At 44.6% G+C, this 18,335-nt stretch overlaps 1 long non-coding RNA gene and 1 pseudogene across 1 annotated transcript; one reads left to right on the top strand and one right to left on the bottom strand.

Annotated features, from left to right (window-relative positions):
* Positions 1–18,335, top strand: part of LOC113016640 (NLR family CARD domain-containing protein 3-like) — a 176,379-nt pseudogene that overhangs the window by 153,342 nt on the left and 4,702 nt on the right.
* On the bottom strand, positions 13,221–13,866 carry LOC113016821 (uncharacterized). Its single transcript, XR_003271312.1, has 2 exons — positions 13,423–13,866; positions 13,221–13,299 (listed from the first exon to the last, which is right to left on the bottom strand). It is a non-coding gene; the product is annotated as an uncharacterized LOC113016821 (long non-coding RNA).

Below are 18,335 nucleotides of genomic sequence, written 5' to 3'. Positions count from 1 at the left end.
TGTGATGGTAGCAGGTACTTAGTTCACCAGATACTAAGAAATAATTCCTTTTGTTTTTTTAAGGTAACTACTTAATTTGTCTTTTCTCTTGCAGGTAAGTTGACATGCAGCTGTCCAAAGCCTGACTCCTGCTGACGGTCGTTCTGTATGTGTTTGTTGTGGGGCTGGTGACAGAGAAGTAAATATGCCTCAAATAGTTGTTGACCTTTCTGTGTGGAGACACGAGGCAGAAGCAGCAGCCACTCTGGTTATTGGACGTCCTGCTGTGACAGTGGACAGTGATAGAAAGGCCAGCGCTGTCTTTACTGAGCATCTTAGCTTCGTTGTTTTGTGATTTCATGAATAAATAATTATAAATAAATGATCAATAATTAGCCATTTGTCAGTAGTAGATGTGTGGTTATTATAACAGAGGGCAGAGGTCCTCTAAGGGCCTGGTTTAGGTGTTCAGCAGCGTCCTGTGTGCAGCAGATTAATCACATCATGTTCGGTTTGGTGGCTTTTTGATGCGATTGTTCGGAGAAAGCTGCCAGGAAACGACTAATAACTGATCAATGACAGCTCAGACAGTTCAGTCCAGTCTAGCTGGCTTTCCTCACAAAGTGATTCATTCGTTACCGTCTGTGGTCTCTGACCTGAGGAGGCGCAGTGTTACAGTGATTTCATCTCCACAAAGCTTCTGCTGAATGTGAGTGAAGCAAGATCACTCCAACCTGTCCTGACACAGCTGAGCTCAGACCAGTATGTCATCACTGTTTGGGTTTGTGCTGAACTGGGCTACTGGTACATGACTGGTAATGAACTGGTAACAACCCAGAGTTCAGTAGAACCTCTGGCTCTCTGTGCGCAATGAGAAAGCCAATCCATAAATAAATCATGAACAGCCAACATGCACACATGCTTAACATAGTGTGTGTGTGTGTGTGTGTGTGTGTGTGTGTGTGTGTGTGTGTGTGTGTGTGTGTGTGTGTGTGTGCTTCCTTTGAGTACAGCTGTTTAGCACATGCATTAATATTTCAGGAAGATGCCCTCAGAGAGACATTATATATGTTTGCATGCTGCATAATTAATATAATAATAAATACCTTTCTAGCATGATAACAGCAGGGGGCGCTGTGACTGCAGAGTCCTTTTGATGTGCTGTTTTTACGTGACAAATTGCTGCTGACAGATCTATGTGATCACTTATATTAAGAGAGAATTCCTGATTCTCTGTTTAACTTTGTACTGTGACGCTAACTTAGTTTATAAATAAGTCTTTTAATCGTATTAGTTGTAATTAGAAAGACGAACTCCTCTCTCCTGATTGTTGATTGGCTTTTTATGAATTAGGGTGAAAACTTCAAACCCACAAATACCCAAAGAAACCTGAAACGATGATTTAGCCATGAAGTGAAATCACACAGGGAAGCTGAGATTGTTTGTTGACCTGTGCTTCAGCATGTCTAACTGGGACCTTTACAGCAGTATTTCTGTGTTAGTTACTGTTCGACACCCTGTGTATCCACGATCAGTCGTCTGCACGTGTCCAGCCTCGCCCCTGTGTTCTACCTAAACGTTTCCATTCTGGTCATTCCCAATGAAGAGTCGACCATCTTTAACCGTTCCAGCTCCGCCTCCTGGGTTTGTCAGTGCCACCGTCTCCGACACACAACAGCTCGCCCGACTGCCATCACGAGCTACCGTCTCCTAAATTTTCCCTGTCAGGTTTTTGTGTTTCTTCTTTCACAAACCCCCCTGACCCTCACCTCCACCCACCCCACCTCCTCTGCACCTGCCCTGTGCACTGTGTTGTTCTGGACCAGCTTCACTCAGGCACCTTTCTCCTTCACACACATGTATTCAGTCTTACTGGCTCCACCTCTCCACCTGCTCCCTGTTCTCACTATAGTTCCCAGTGTTGTCTGCACCATCGCACACATGAAGGGCCTCAGAGTCGAGTCCTGATGTCATGGCGCCCCCGCTCTAAATCCATCTGTCCCTCCTACAGCTCCTACCTGTGCCTTGCTGTCTCCTGCACAGCCTCAGTATGTGCTCAGTATGTGCAGTACCACAGTACGTCTCTTGGTGTCCCGTCGTGTGCTTTTTCCACATCCACACAGATATGATACAACTCCTTCTAACCTTCTCTGCACTTCCTCATCTACATGTAGAACCTCACTTCAGTAGCTCTTTCTCACGGTGTGGCTCATCAGCTCCATCCCCCTGTGGCTGCTGCAGCTCTGCACCCTGATTCTTCAGTACCAGGACGCTCTTCCTCCATTCCTCATCATCCAACACTGTGTTAAACAATCTAGTTAAAAAGTCCCCTTCATACCTCCAGATGTTTATCAGGACCATCATTCTTCATCTCCTTCATGGCTCAGTTCTGTCATGGTCCTGGGCCATGTTGGCCCAGTATTCTTGGTTCCTTGTATTTTCGCTCCTTATTTAGGCCAGGTTTCCTCAGGTGTCCTATTGTAGTGTTCCCTAAGTGTTTTTTCCCTCGGTCTCCCTGCGTCTCGTTTCTGGTTTGTGTTATTAGCTTACCCAGTTTTCCGGTTTCTTGTTTTTCCACCAGTGCTGTTTTGTGCCCACCGTTGTAAATAAATATTCACCTGCACCAGAGCTGCCGCCTTTTGGGTCCTTTTCTACAACTCCACACGGCTTGCCTCGCAAACCGTGACAAGTTCACTTTTAATCCTTTAACCTTAACTTAAAATAACAGTTTCAGTTTTACCATATCCAAATGATCAAAAACCCAAAAGGTCCTAAAATGATCCTAAATTATTAAACAATTAAATTATTAAACCCTAAACCCCCCTTTATCTTGATACATTTCATGTGTCAAGATACTATACAAAACTTAAAAATGCTCAGTTTCCCCACTCATGATCCAATGTATGTCATAAAATAAACTTAAAACAAAACAGTTATCAGTCATGTGTTTCTTCAATTAATGGTAACTGAGTTACATCAAAAAAATATTTCCCCTTTAGCATTTGGCATTCTCCCAACAATATACTATAATCCCATAATCTAACCCCAGTCAACAAAACAAAAATTTTTCTGGTAAAAGCAAATTGTTTGTCCACATTTATTCACCCTCACTCCCATGCAGTCACACATTCACTCACATGCAGTCACACCATGTATTTGCTGATAGTGGAGCTTCCCGCACGATCAGGGACTCCACCCTCAGCAAAATGAGCTCAGTCATTTTTTATTTTCCATAGGAAAATATTTCTTTATGCTTTTGGACTGGATTGACTCGCATAAAATCCTTTTTACAGGGACTTACGACCTTGATCCGTCCCCACAGGTAGCTTTCTCCTCAGCCAATTGTAATCTGGAAAGCCCCCCTTGTATTTGCTCTTCCCGAGAATTTTCAGCGCCGTTATTCACTGTTGCAGGCCTGCTTAAAACAGAAATGAAAAAATAGAGCTGATTGTTAGCTCATAAAAACAAAACAAAATCACCTGACAGGTTTTCTTTAAGTGCACTGTTACAAAATAATGGGCCCAATTTTTTAGACATGTCCATGTTTCCTAAAACTCCCTCTATTAAAAACAAAAATAACAACAACAACCTAACTGACAGAATCAACCCCTCACCACAACAACCTCAACAACCTTAAACACCCAAGTCTTGCCACCACATAATTTGCACACAAAAATCACCCCCTTATGCTCTGTAACATACTTCAATTCAGCATAAAACATAACCCCCTTTATCATATGGCTTCTTCTATTCCTCAATTACAAACACAAATGTATTTTATTAAACATTCACACCATTGTATCATTCATACAAAATAGCAAGCTGTTCTTCATTGCATATGTTTGTGTTCTTAGCCAAGTTTAATCTGTATCTATGCATTAATCTCGATGAGCTTGTCTTGTCTTCATAAGGTTAATGCATTTTCTGCTTGTGTATGTGAATTTGCATATGTTGCTTTTGCAGTGTGTCAGACTCCTGCACAATTCTCCACTTAAGCCGTCAGTTTCTTTCCCAAATTTGCTAACCCAAATTTTAAGCTCCCACCTTATTAACCGCGTCCCTGCTCCTCAGCCAGAAGCTAGGGCCCACTTGTCAGGTTTATGGAGACATGGCGCTGTAAACAATTCAACCAGAAACTTGCCTTGGCATGTCCGGTCAAGTTAACCTACAGGTTTCTTCCGACCGCTGCACGTGGAAAATTGATCCAGATCTGTTTCGCCCCTATAGAAACACAACTGAGACATTTTCATTATTTTCATATGTACTTAAACTACCCGTTTCCCTTTCTCTGGTCAGAAATCCCAACTTATGTTATGTATATACGTGTAAGCAGGTCTTCATTGCTTTTCCTATGTATTTTGTTAATGTTCAGTGAGTGTAAGCTGCTTTCTTCATTGCCTCTATATGTTATAGTCAGGTTTAATTCATGCATCTTTTCCCTAATTTCTTAATTCAAAACTATCTCACTTCTGATCCTTTCCAGAAATAATTTCACATGTAACACTTTGTGTATGTGTGTTTTCTATTCTTGTTTACCTCTTTGTTTGTGACGGTGGACATCTCTAAACCATCATGAGTTCAAGCTTCACTTTCAGTCCAATTACACCCTGTATTCTCACAGTCGAACTCGTCCTGCTTCGCCTCTCACTGGTCACCGTCCTCTTCTCTCCGTGTCCTTTTGTTGTCTTGAATTCCAGCAAACACAGTCTGTTTCTTCTCTGTTTCTCTTCAGTATTTTCCTTTTGGATCAAGTCCCAGCCTGGCAAAATACCACATTCAGTGCCTTTAAACAGTCATGTCACACTGTTCTTACCAGCCTGCTGTCCACCGTGCATGGTTCATCACGTGGTTTCTTCTTTTCTGTTGATCCTCTCAGTCATCTCTTTCAAGATTACTCCAAGCATGGCAAATCTGACAATCAATGTCCAGTGCTTTCCACAGCTCATTGTCCCACTGTTCAACTGCCCAGCCTGTAATTTACAGTACATGTTTCCACCTCGTGGTTCCTTACATGCTGCTGCTGGTGTCGTCAGTGTGGTTTCCGTTGCACTGTCTTTTGCCTGCTATTAATTCTTCTCAAGTCCACGATGTTCTGTCGGTCTTCATCAGGAGATTAACTGTCCTTTGAGCTTCTTCTCAGGATGGGGACAAGTGCGAGGTCAAGCTGTAAAATTTTAAGCCAAAATCTGGCCTGTTTTCTCCCAATTATGCTACTCTAGTAGTTTTGGCGCCGTACTCAAAATTCCAGGTTGAGAGAAGTCCACCTTCATTTATCTGTAATCTGTGTTAACACACTAAAACATACAATTAATATCCTTTTCATTTCTTTTCTCAAAACCTCCATTCGCTTTATCTGCCTAGAGTTTAACTCATCTGTTTCTCTCTCTGGGTGCTCACTCGTCACCTTATATGGGCATGCAAACTTCCTGTCACCCACACCATTTCCTGTTACACACACACAGCACGCAGCTGCTCAGAGCAGCTCAAGCTGCTTTGCTGTTTCTCCAGGCTAATCAAACTTATTTTGTATTTACAATCTACAAACCCTCTGTAATTCTACTAACTTTTGATCTAAAATGTAGCATCATTCACACAATGATTTCATAATCCTCTCACACACACCTTTTAAATAAACTAAACTCTTATAACATCACTCATGCATCTCTTAAATTAAAAACACTTTCAAACTTTAAAACATCCTACTTTACATCACCAAAGAAATACCTCTCACACCTTTATTCATCATTCAAAACCTTCTAGTCACCGCATTCACACAAGAAATTGAAAAAATAAAACACACCAGCAACTATTGCTGGAGAGAAGTTACTACTGAAAGTAATATGTTAATCTTAAGTATACACAGTGCACTCAATATATTTATATATCTACATCCAACTTCAGTCAATTACTATACATCCACTACGGCAACTCAAAACTTTATTTATAGTCCTCTAATAAACATAAATGGCATTTTAAACACACACTCAGCAATGTTTGCAGCAGTATTTGTAAAACCAACTGTGGCTTAAACAGTTCACTGCTTACTCATTTGCATTTTCACTCACACACACACCGTCTGAAAATAGCTCCAGCATTGCCTCAGACTCCTTTCACACAGAGATCTATTATTTTATATTCACAAAGACGTCTTATATTTACAACTGCACAGATTTTATGCCTTTTAACACCTACCGAATTTTGAAAAATTTAAGTTAACGGTCTAACCGATAAAAGTCCAACTTTTTTTATAATCAATTAACCAGTATCTGTCCAACAGTTTCTGGCCTCATCTCTAAAGTCCCTAACTCAATTTAAAAGCGTCAACCAACCCAAACTTTGCCTGAAGCTCTATTTTTGGCATTTCACAGCCAAGGCTTACCTCGAAGTGTTAAGTTAAAGTTACACGCCCGAAGACCAACTTCTCCTGTCCAAAAAAGCGCAGGTACCGTTCCAAACGGTAAGGAGACTAACTCCTAGTTTAATTCCAGGCTGCCCTGTACCCCACAGTTAAACCACACTGAACTATCCCTCTTCGCCGAGAGGTCAATGTCGCGCGTCCACGACAAGGAGGGAGCGTAACCTCCGGGCTCTGCGCTTCCTACCAGTCCAACTGGCGTTCTTGAGTAATTTATAATACTTTGGAACAACAGTAAAACACCCAACAAAGTGTAAGACTGAAGCAGGTCCAACCTTATAACCAAAAAATAACCAAATTCCCTAACATACTAAAATCATTTCCAGCAGTCCAACTGCTTCCCGCGGTCCAACCGCATTAAATCCTTTCCAGCAGTCCAACTGCTTTAAATCCTCAGTACTGTCATGAGATTCTCATCAAAATCAAAACAGACATCCACCAGTAACTTCAGTGAGTAGACTTAAATTTTATCATATCCAATTTGGCACACTTTGGAAATAATTCAACAGGTAGTGCCTTACCTTTTGGATAAGCCGGCTTATGCCCACTCACTTAGACCACTGGAATTCATGTCTGCCCGTCAGACCACCCAAGACCCCGGATTTCTCCGTCCAAACCTCCAACTCTCCCTCCTCAATAACCGGACGAAGCCCCCAAATGTTAAGATTCAATATTGAGGAAGGGTACAAGAGGTGATCGAAGAATAACCACACCGATCCGGCCGGGTGAAGTCAAACGAAGATTTTAATGAATACACGCGTGGGAAGACAACTCTGTACGCAGACAGGAAGTAGTCTTCGACTTAATCAAAGCATGAACAGATATTTTATAGCATCAGGGTTTATTTACTGACGCCCCTTCATACGTCACAGATACATTTTATACATAGATCAGATCAACATCATCATGACTTTTCACCTAGAAAATCATCTTCTATTTTCATGGCTAGCCCTTCCTGTCTACCTTTCAGTTCTTGTCTTGTTCCTCTTTCTTGCCGAGACACCAAGAAACGGTTCCTCTTTTACCAAGACAATTTTGCAGTTACAGCCAAACATAACTAACCTCTCCTCTAAATAAATCTAATTTAAAGTGTGTGTGTGTGTGTGTGTGTGTTGACCTCACATGCTCTTTGTGTCATCTCTTCACCTACTGTCTGTGTCTCGTCCTCAAATGCTCTTTCTCAATTCACCTGTTGCACTTCTGACCTTTTACCAGACCAGAAGCTCACTGAGACTATGTGTATGTCTTCTACTAAATAAATGTTTTAATCAAGAACCTCTACTAAAACCTTAATATAAAATGATCTGATATATAAGTGTTTTGTAAGCATGTATTGCAATTCCTTCTCTGGCTCCAAGTCACTTGCACAATAGATTGTCCGAACATCGCGCCGAACAAAGCTTCCGACCCCCAATTAATTGACCGAGCTCCAACTCTTTAATAAGCACAGATATGCATTGTGTATAAAATAGTCATAACTGCTTAAGGCCTTCTTAAAGCTATCTGTTACATTGTTAAAGCCTCGTCTTAGCCTGCGGCTCAAAATAACTTCCTGCTTCTTTCTGCATACAACTTCCTGTCAGCCTGCAACTCAGTCTTTCTGAAAGAGACACTGTTTAAACCTTGGAATGCAATATCCATGCTGCAGATTATATTATTAATGCAATGACAATTATTTGACAATAGCAGTAAAATAATTTCCCTCCTCGACAATTCTCAGTTTGTGTCGTTGGATTTTCTCACACTGGCTCACAAATGTAGGATTTTGTTTTCAGGTGGTGCTGAAATGACTCGTAGGGCTTCACGGTTCAGGATCAGGTCTCAGTGCTGCTGGCTGAACTTTGTCTCATGTTCTGAGTCTTAAATAAAGTCAGTCAGGATTATTTCTTGTGTCCAGTCTTATGAGGACTTTGTGATTTCAGCGAATACTGGCACAGATTCAAAGCAGAGCTTAGAAATTTGAAATATATTTGAGTTATAAATGGAGTTTAGAGAACGAGCTGCTGATGAAGCTAGCTGTGTACAGGAGGTCAAAGGTCAGAGCTCCTGTGGGTTTGAGGGCGGCCTCACGCTGGAGAAGGATGAAGGAGTCTGACCTGAGCCAGTGTTTGACATGAACACATCAGCACTGCTGTCAGTGAGCCTAACGACAGCCGTTAGCATCATTTCAGTGTTTCAGTCATTTACAAACACTTCCTGTCACTGTGGTGGTTACAGCGACTCAGTGGATTGGGAAACTCATCTGTAACCAGAAGGTTGCAGGAACAACACCTGCACCACCATAACAAATAAAACATAAACATTCACTTTGGCTCTTACACTCAGTCTGCACTTTCATTCATGACTTTAACAGGTTGAAATGAGCTTTGAAGAAACATCAGTTCAGTGCTGAAATATTCAAACGCTGCAGGAAGAACAACAACAAAGTGATGACGGATGTTTGTGTTTCAAACAGGAAAATCAACAGGAATAAATCACGACCTGCCAGAGGTTGGGGAATTTCCGACGTTTACGTGAACACAGCACACAGTGTTACGATGCTCCCGAGTGTCCTCAAACGCCGCATTAGGCTCAAAGTCTACTTTAACTTTCCTGAGCTTCGTGGAGTGGAGCTTGTTGTTGGTGTGTGAAGAAACTGTAAGTTTGCTTTGTTTCCTCCTTTAACAGTTTGTCTTTAGGAACTTTACTGTTTGTTCAGCTCGTGTTTGATTTCTTCACACAACAAACTGTGTGTGTTTGTATTTCCGGTCTCTCCATTAAAGTCAGTGTGTAATGTTTCCTGGCTAACATCAGCTGTGTGCAGCTTACAGTGTGTTCACACCGAACGCGATGGGCGCGAGAAAAAAGCCCCAAACGCCCCTAACTTGACGCGTGCACGTTCGCACCTCTACGCGTGTCCAAGAAAAATCCATCGCGCTCCAAAATATCATATTTTAACGCGCGTGAACCGGAAATGTGGGAGGGATGTGGGAGGAAGTTGTGCTAGACCGGTATCTTTGCAAGATGGCAGCTGTCGAGCTAGCGCTTGAAGAGAGAGTCTCCCTTCTCTATTTACTGTGGAGAGCAGAGCAGCGGCGTAAAAGACGTCCTCGCCGTACCTGGGTCCATCAGGTCCTCCAGAGGCGTGAGCAGTTTGGTGAGTTTCACCATTTGCTCCAGGAGCTGCGCCTGGATGACGGTCGATTCCAGCGCTATCACCGTCATTCACTCGGCCAGTTTGAGGACCTGCTGTCGGTCCCAGCATCGCCCGCCTAGACACCAACTACAGACGCTCAATCCCACCTGCAGAGCGCCTGTCCGTCTGCCTGAGGTTAGTAAAACTATTTAATACGGTAGTTCTTTAATGATACCTGTGCTAATATGCTAAACCATCCATATTAACACTGCTAACATGGATGTGCTATGCTAACAGTGAATGCTGTCGGTGTTTACTGAAAGCAAACTGTGGTACAGAGACGACTCTTTATAATATTTCTAGTGATACTCAGAAGCTCTCATCAAGTCCTGATTTAATTCGATTTATGCTGTTATCAGTGTTTGAATGATAGCATGGCTGTGGTGTCACATCAATGTATGCGCTCGGTGTTTGCTGATATCAAACTGTAGCATTAGGACCACTGAGTTAACCTTTGTAGTGATACTCACTCCTTTTTATTTAGACCTGGTTTAATTCTGGGATAGTTGAATATTTGTATATAATCCCTGCAGCTGTCAGACTCTATAACAGGGGTCACAGCCTTTATTAAAACAGAGTTAGATAAAACTGTGAACAGTTTGGTTCATCTCTAGTTACATGGTTCTATCTTGATAAGCTGTCTTATCACAGATTAATTTTTCAAAAATATTAATGATTTAAGCAAGGAAAGGGCTACATGTCAACACACAACTCTTTATTTCTATTAATGTCTTACTTCATTCCTACCTGATTGACATGTTTAGGAATTATGAGTGATTGGCTCACTGTAGTTGTGAAAGTTGCTACCAATCAAATTATGATATGTTAAAGTTAAAACAAAACACAACTGTTTTAGATATTATCTAATATACGTTTGGAATTATCCTTATAATTACAAAATGTTTTATGTAAGATTTAAGTTTTGTGATTTATATCTGACATCACAAAAGTATTTTGGAATTTGAATAATGTATTTTGTAACTGCAGTACACATAATACTGATTTTGAACAATTTTGTCCAGGTTCCTTGTCACCGGGGACTCCTTCAGGACCATCGTGTTCAGTTTCAGAGTCGGTGTGTCCACGGTGAGCCAGATCACCCCCCAGGCAGCGACGTCCATCTGGGACTGTCTAGTGGACGACTTCATGGCTGTGCCTTCACCTGGAGACTGGCGGTCCATCACAGAGGGATTCCAGGAGCGCTGGAACTTCCCTCTGTGCTGTGCAGCTCTGGATGGGAAGCACATCCAGACAAAGGCACCCCATATATCATATAGGAGACACACACATTGATATACACTAAATATTCATTTCATTTCTTTTTTGTGGTGCCCAAATTGATGCACCTGCTTGATTTTGTTTAAACAATTATTGCACACTTTCTGTAAATCCAGTAAACTTCTTTTCACTTCTCAAATATCACTGTGTGTGTCTCCTGTATGATATTTAACTGACATTTTTTATTGTAACAACCAACGATTTATACAGGAAAATAATGTCTATTAACAAGGTTGCCCAAACTTCTGCATCCCACTGTATCAGTATATTTTGTCATTAGTATAATATGAAATAAATTCTACATGTGTCAAGTCGTGTGCCAACATTTGCTGTGTAGTAGAACTGAGACATTAGTCATTATAAAAATTTATTTGAAATAATATTAAAAGTCTCAAACAGAAAAACATTAAACATAAATATATAAAATATAAGAATTTACAGAGAGACAGGAATAAAAAGGACCAGCTGCTCTCCAGAGCAGGAACAAGGCTGAGGAGGAAATGCTCCATTGGAGACTGGTGTGGCCTCTTCAGGGACTCCAGGATGGCCAGCTCCACCGCTGATGGACCGTCCTGGGACCCGTCCCTCATCTGCCTCGGAGCCGTCCTCCTCTGTGGGCCTGTAAAACAGCACAAAACACAAAGAAATGAGAAGGCTGCTACTAGATTTTAATTTCAACATTGAAAAAAAAACAAAAACAATAACAGGATATAATCAGATTGGTTGTAGATATTTAGTAAAGGTGATCACAAGGGAATCCCACCGACTAAAAAGGTATCAGCGCTTGCTGTACATATCTGTGGGTGCAGCAGCAGGAGCTCAGGGACTGGGGATGCTCTGCTGCAGAATCAGTTGGTTCTATCAATACAGTATTAAATGTTAACAGGTTGGATATAATAATCGTAGAGTAGACAGTGGTCCCTCATTTATTGCAGCAGGGGTTCTCAGAATAACTAGCCCCTGGTCACAGTTCTCACAATTGATTCTCAAAGTGCAAACCTTTGTAGATTGCAAAACGTAAAAGTATTATTATGCCGCGGTTTGTCTTCATCTGCCCGCCACTTTCGTGCGCCTTTTTCCCTCACGGTGCAGGTGTCTATTTCCGAATGAGGCTCATAGTTATGGGTGTTTTTGTGCTGTTTTTTCTATTGGACGCGATGGTTATCAAAACCAAACGTGATAAATTTGGCAAGCGCAGGAGATTTGTCAATCAGGCTGCAGAATGCAATGCTGTACTGTGCAATAAAAAATCAGCGAAAAAGCAAAGCAGTGACGGATGAACAGCGGGACCACTGTGTGCTGTTTATTAATAAACAATAAAATATATTCCTAAATGACAACATGCATAAAAGCAGAACGGTATTTGTACGTCAGTGGGAAAATAGCGGTGGCTTGCTAGCTTTTGTGCGGCTTCCCGGGTCAGTGAAAACTTTCAAAAGAGAAATGAATGAACTTACCAGGTTGCCCGATCTCTTCCCATATCTTCCTCCAAGCTCGGTCCTTTTTATTCCTGTCTCGGTACTGAAAGCAGCTGGTGTTGTACAGCTCCGAGTTGTTTGCTACCGCATTGATTAGCCTTCCCCTCCATTGAAGTATGAAAGGCTTTGGCTGGATCTGCCCCTTTGACCTAGGTAACAGCCACGTCACCAGGCTCCTGATTGGTTGTCGCGGCGCGATTTGACGCTGGAGTTCAGATTTTTCCAACTCGAGCGGTAGACGCGAAACGCGCGTATGCACAAAGTGCAACACAAAAACTCACGCGCGTGGTTTTATTCGCGCGTCAAACGCGCCAGACGCGCTACACTGACGCGCGTTTCACGCGTTTTGGCGTTTTCGCGACGCAAATCTGCTTCCGAATTTTCGCGGGACCCGCAATCGCGCGTCATCGCGCCTTTCCATTGACTTTACATGTAAACCTGACGCTCTATTCGCGTCCATCGCGTTCGGTGTGAACACACCGTTAGCACCAGCTTTGGGGTCACAGGGTCACATCTGGAACACACACACACACACACGCACGCACGCACGCACGCACAGACACACACGCACACACACAGACACACACGCACACACACACACGCACACGCGCACACACACACACACACAGACACACACACACACACACGCACACACACACACGCGCACACACACACACACAGACACACACACACACACACACAGACACAGACACACACACACACACAGACACAGACACACAGACACACACACAGACACACACACACACACACACACACACACACACTCTGTACGGTTTTTACTAAGTTAACTACCTTTAATTTAGCAAACTCCCACCGTAAGGGTGTGTTTTAACTGATGAAACTGTGTCGTACTCAGGCTGGGACATCTGATTGCTGCCTTTTATAAGTTTATTCCACAACCATAAACTAACACCAGTACAGTAACCGTGCCTTTACAGATGCCAGGTAATCAACTGAAAGACACAAAATAAAACAACCATACAACATTAACAAAGCAACACTATTAATGACAGTACAGTTTAGTAATAGTCATATTTATAGCTTTAACACGTTACTTGGTTAACACAGAAACTCACCAGCTCGGCTTCATCAGTCATAACAGCGATATCAATGAAAAGAAGATCCGGCAGGTAGGATCTATGAGCGGCCGTTAACACATACCATCCCAGACTTAGATAAATCACTCCGTCTTAAATAAATTTGTCATTTAAAGCAAATATGAGTCTGGCTGATAATAAATCACAACAAACAAATTGGCATGTTAGTAATATGGGGAAAAAACCACACACCTCCCACTTGGGCTACGTGCCAGACTAAGTAGGCCACAATAACCAGTAGCAATAAACACTAATATAGAAAACAAAAAGTCTTATAACAGTGTTTTAAACAGGTTGGGCCTGGTCCCCACACCCAAGAGTCCCCAATCTGCAAGTATCTCCTGGGTACTCAGGGGGATGAACCACGTTCCTCTTGCTCCTCTACTGGCAGTAACACCACCAACCTCCTTACGTCCCTGTGGAGAATGGTGGATCTGCCCCTTTTGAAGCATTATTTCAATTTTTTTAATGTTAATGGTTACCAAGACTCATCAGTCAAGTCTGATTAACATCTTAAAGCAAAAACCTTTTCCCCCCACTATTAATTACACATTTACTAATATCTTCTCTGTCCTTCCTTGCCTGAGACCAGTTGATGGGACGACTACAACAAATCCTTACTTTGACATCTCGAACAACACCTAGGTGATCCGGATCTGCCTCCTCCACGCGGCCCAGCTTGAAATGACCCCTAAGTGCATTCTGATCTGCCACCCAGACAAGGTCCCCAACAGAAACATTTCTCGCCGGGGCATGCCATTTTTGCCGAACAAACAGGTGCGGCCCGGCCAACTGACTCCAGCGTCTCCAAAACTTGTCCACTTCCACCTGGACTGCACGTAGACGACTGAATGGGTAGGCAGGGAACTCAAAACCCATGTTGTCGCCCCTGGGCCCTGCCCGACCCAACAACAAAGAGTTTGGTGTCAACACATCTACAATTTCTTCCTGAATTTGAGCTCTGGCCCCGATAGGCCTCTCATTGGTGAGGTTGGCCGCCAAATAGAGGAGGGTTTGGAATTCCAGAGCAGTCAAGTTTCCCTCCTCACCAACGTTACTCAACGCCCTTTTCAACACGCGAACAGCTGCCTCTGCTGCTCCATTCCGGTGTGGGGAGTCCGCTGGACTAAACTCCCACATCCAGTCAGACCCAACTACGGCTGCCTTTCTTTGGATCTCGTCTTTGTCGATACCCGCAAGGAAATCATAGAGCTCCTTCAGCACAGGTTTAGCTCCCACGAAATTGGTCCCCTGGTCAGACCAGAGTTTCTTGGGGTGACCCCTCAGGGCAGTAAACCGCTGGTATGCCTTCAGGAAGCCCTCAGTTGACAGATCTTCAACTATGTCTGCATGAACTGCTCTTGAGGCCATACAGCTAAAAACCACGCCCCAAACTTTCTTCTTCACTCGTCGTCTTACTGAGTCTCTGACAAAATATGGACCAAACAAGTCCAAAGTAGTGTACTCAAAAGGGGCTGCTGGCGTAGTACGTACGGGAGGAAGATCACTCATCACCTGAGTGCATAGCTTGGCCCTGCACTTTCTGCAACTTACGCACGAATCAATCACCTTCCGTACGATCCTGGGACCTTGAACTACCCAGCCCCTCTTCCTCATCCAAAGAAGGGTGGCAGAAACACCTTCGTGGTTGACACGATGGGCGTCCTCAGCGAGGAGAGAGCTTAACCGACACTTGTAGGGGATCAAAGGGACCCCGGACCTCTCCTCCTCAACGGATTGAATCCGACCATAGCACATCAAGAGCCCCGTTGTTTTATCCTTGCGCACAACCAGGCGGTTGAGCGTCGTCGTAGGGAAAGTCACACCTGCTTGGGCGGCGAGGCATAAGTCCTGAAACGCCTCTACTCGCTCCTGAGCCGTGGGCACTGCCTCCCACTTTAATCCTATAGCAGTTCGACCCCTGCCAGATAACCAAAAGCGCAAGGCTCTGTGGACATAAGCTATGACCCCACAGAGCTTGGCTAGAAAATTGAACCGTGAAAGATCTACTTGATTTATCAAGGCTGAACCCCAGCACTCCTTGATCCTGCAGACATTAGAAGCAACAGAAGGAGACCCCTTAGTCTCAAAAGACGTAACCTTGTTGCTGAATGGTAAAAGCTCTGGACTTACTCGGCCGCCGACCACGACTTTGACGCTATCAAAACCATCTGGAGTAGTCTGCGCCCTTTCCTGCGACCTTGTTAAGATGGCAGAAAAAGCCTTTCTTTGGAGTCGACTGACGACTTCTCTAGTCCCAGAGGCCACCTCTGCAGCTGACTTTATGGGCCATTCCTCTACTGGCTTGGTTAGGAACATGGGACCGGTCTGCCATGAAGAGCCCTCACCAAGCTGCTCAGGGGAACATCCTCTTGTGACCAGGTCAGCCACGTTGAACTGGCCAGGAAGCCACCACCAGTCGGTCACAGGCCCAGTCTTCTGTATCTCTCCCACTCGATTGGCAAAGAAGGTCTGGAACCCGTAACTCTCCCGTTGGATGGCACCTAACACAGTCTGACTGTCCAGAAAATGGTACCAACGATCTATTTCCAACCGACTGTACTTCAGAAAGTAACCTTTCAGGCGAGTGGCAAAAACAGCTCCACAAATCTCTGCCTTGACAGCATCTCCCTTTTGTTCAATTGGAGTCAATTTGGCCTTGGACTCCACGAGCCGGGTCTTAACCCCTCCAGATGTTTCCCAGCGCAGGTAGAGGACCGCTCCGTATGAGTCACAACTTCCATCAGAGAACGTGATCCCCCAGGGTTTACCCACCCAGCCGGATGGTGTAATACTCCTGGGAAAGGTGATGGTACTCAGCCGCGCGTACTCCTCAAAGAGCTTGATCGCTCTCCCACGTAGTTCACTAGACAGCGGCTTATCCCACGTATCCTTAGTCAGTATCCCGGCCTCCTGAAAGGCTCTTCTGACAAGAATAACACCTTTCTGCTTCAGGGGCGTCGCCAGACCAAGAGGGTCATAGAGCCCTGCTACCTGACTTAGAAGCATACGGCGGGTGAGGGGATTTGGCGTCTTCTCCCCTATGTTCTCCTCAGTGAGGTCTACTTGAGTACGCATCTTTTTCTTTCTTGCGGAGAAGTTAATAGCCACCATGAGGAAGAGCTTGTCTTCTTCCACGAGATAACCCACACCCAAGGCCTTGTTGTCCTCGGTCCGCAGCTGGTTGGGCAACATGATGGTTTCTGGTTCGGCAGGAACAGCACCTTGCCTCCCACTAAAGCCAGACCGCACCCAAGGCTTGAGGTAAAACCCACCATGCTTGAGAATGGTTTCAACCCCCTCAAGGATCTCGCTCAGTCTCTCAAGGTCGTTGTGGGACACAAGGATGTCATCCACGTAAGTATCCTCTTCAATGACACGTCTTTCTTCCACTCTGTTGACAAACTGTGGCAGAAGGGCAGTCTCTCGCATGGCAACCTGAGCGATACAACCTGCAGGCTTGTCACCCATGTTCACACGCACCACAGCATAATCCTTGATGTCCTCCTCCAGGGAATGCCTCCACAAGAAGCGGTGAACATGCACCTCTTGATCCTCCAGCCATACAGAGTTATACATTTTGGAGACATCCCCTATTGCCGCATGCCCTCCCTCCCGGAAATGGAGCAGCACTGCCCTAATGGGATTCAGGACATCTGGGCCTTTCATCAAGATGCTGTTCAAACTAACACCTCTGTACACCTGGCTGCTGTCCCAAACGAGCCTCACCGGCGTGGTGTTGGAGTGTGGGTTGGGCGCCATTAGATGGTTTATCCACCACACCGCTCCTTTCCACTCGTCCAACACCGTCTGGGAAAGCTGGATAGCGGCCCCCCTAGCCAGCATGTCGCACACCTGCTTAGCATAAGCTGCCTTCCATAGCGGATCTTTCTCGAGGCGCTTTTCTGACTTCAGGAAAGTCGCCTCCACAGCTTTGCGGTTGTTAGGCAGGGTCGCAGGGTCCTCTTTCCAGGGATATTTAGCATCCCAATGGGGTTTGTCACTATGATTGTCACTCAGCTTGAAGGTTAGACCTCCTCTGATGATCTCCAACTCTCTTTCATCAGCAAGTGACATTTCTTTCCCTCCAGGGGCGCACTTCCCGCAGCGGCACCCGCCACACATGGGATCACAGGCGGCACCAATACTGTCCCACTGCAGCCATTTGATGATCTCAGTGTTGGATGTAGCCGTGGTACCGACTTCTACGCCGTTCTTTGGTTTTGGGCAGCAGTTATGGAGGGCCACAACTCTCTGAGACTCCGCCATCATGGAGCATGCAAAATGGGTCGATGAGAGTCGTGCAGTCACCTCCACATCTTCAAACAGATCTGGGTGTGCACCACTGATGGTTTTCCCCAACGGACCATCCCACAGAACCAAGTCACCGCACCTCATCATTCTCTGGGGGGCTAGACGACCCTCCCGGGTGCTGATGAGTAGCTCAATCTTTTCCGGGCGAATCAGTTCCCCGGGTTCGACGGAGCCTGGGAAAAACTTCTCCAGGCGCCCCGAGTCCACGACGTGACCCACATTGGCAATCTCTTCTAATCCATAGCAAACCATCTCATGGAGTCGCCATGTTCCCTTCTTTGTGGCTACTTTTATGCTCACCAGGTATCTCTTTGTCTCTACTTTTGCCTCCATGCCACCAACACCATGAACAACTAAGGTGATTGGTTCACCAGGCAGACCAAGCCTCTCCGCTGCCTCGTGGGTGATATAATTCGTGTCAGAGGCTAAATCGATGAGTGCTCCAATCCAGTCTCCCCTCTTGGTGGTGACGTCCAACAACATCATGAGGACCGGGAGCTTCTTCAGACAACTCTCATCTTCTGAGCCTCTGCCAGCCCACAACTTTGAAGTTACTTTGTTTGTGCAAGCCCTTCGAA

This window comes from Astatotilapia calliptera, chromosome 3, assembly GCF_900246225.1.
Source record: "Astatotilapia calliptera chromosome 3, fAstCal1.2, whole genome shotgun sequence".
Lineage (NCBI taxonomy): Eukaryota > Metazoa > Chordata > Actinopteri > Cichliformes > Cichlidae > Astatotilapia > Astatotilapia calliptera.
Note: the sequence above shows the minus strand (reverse complement) of the source record. Positions and strands in the feature narration are given on the sequence as shown.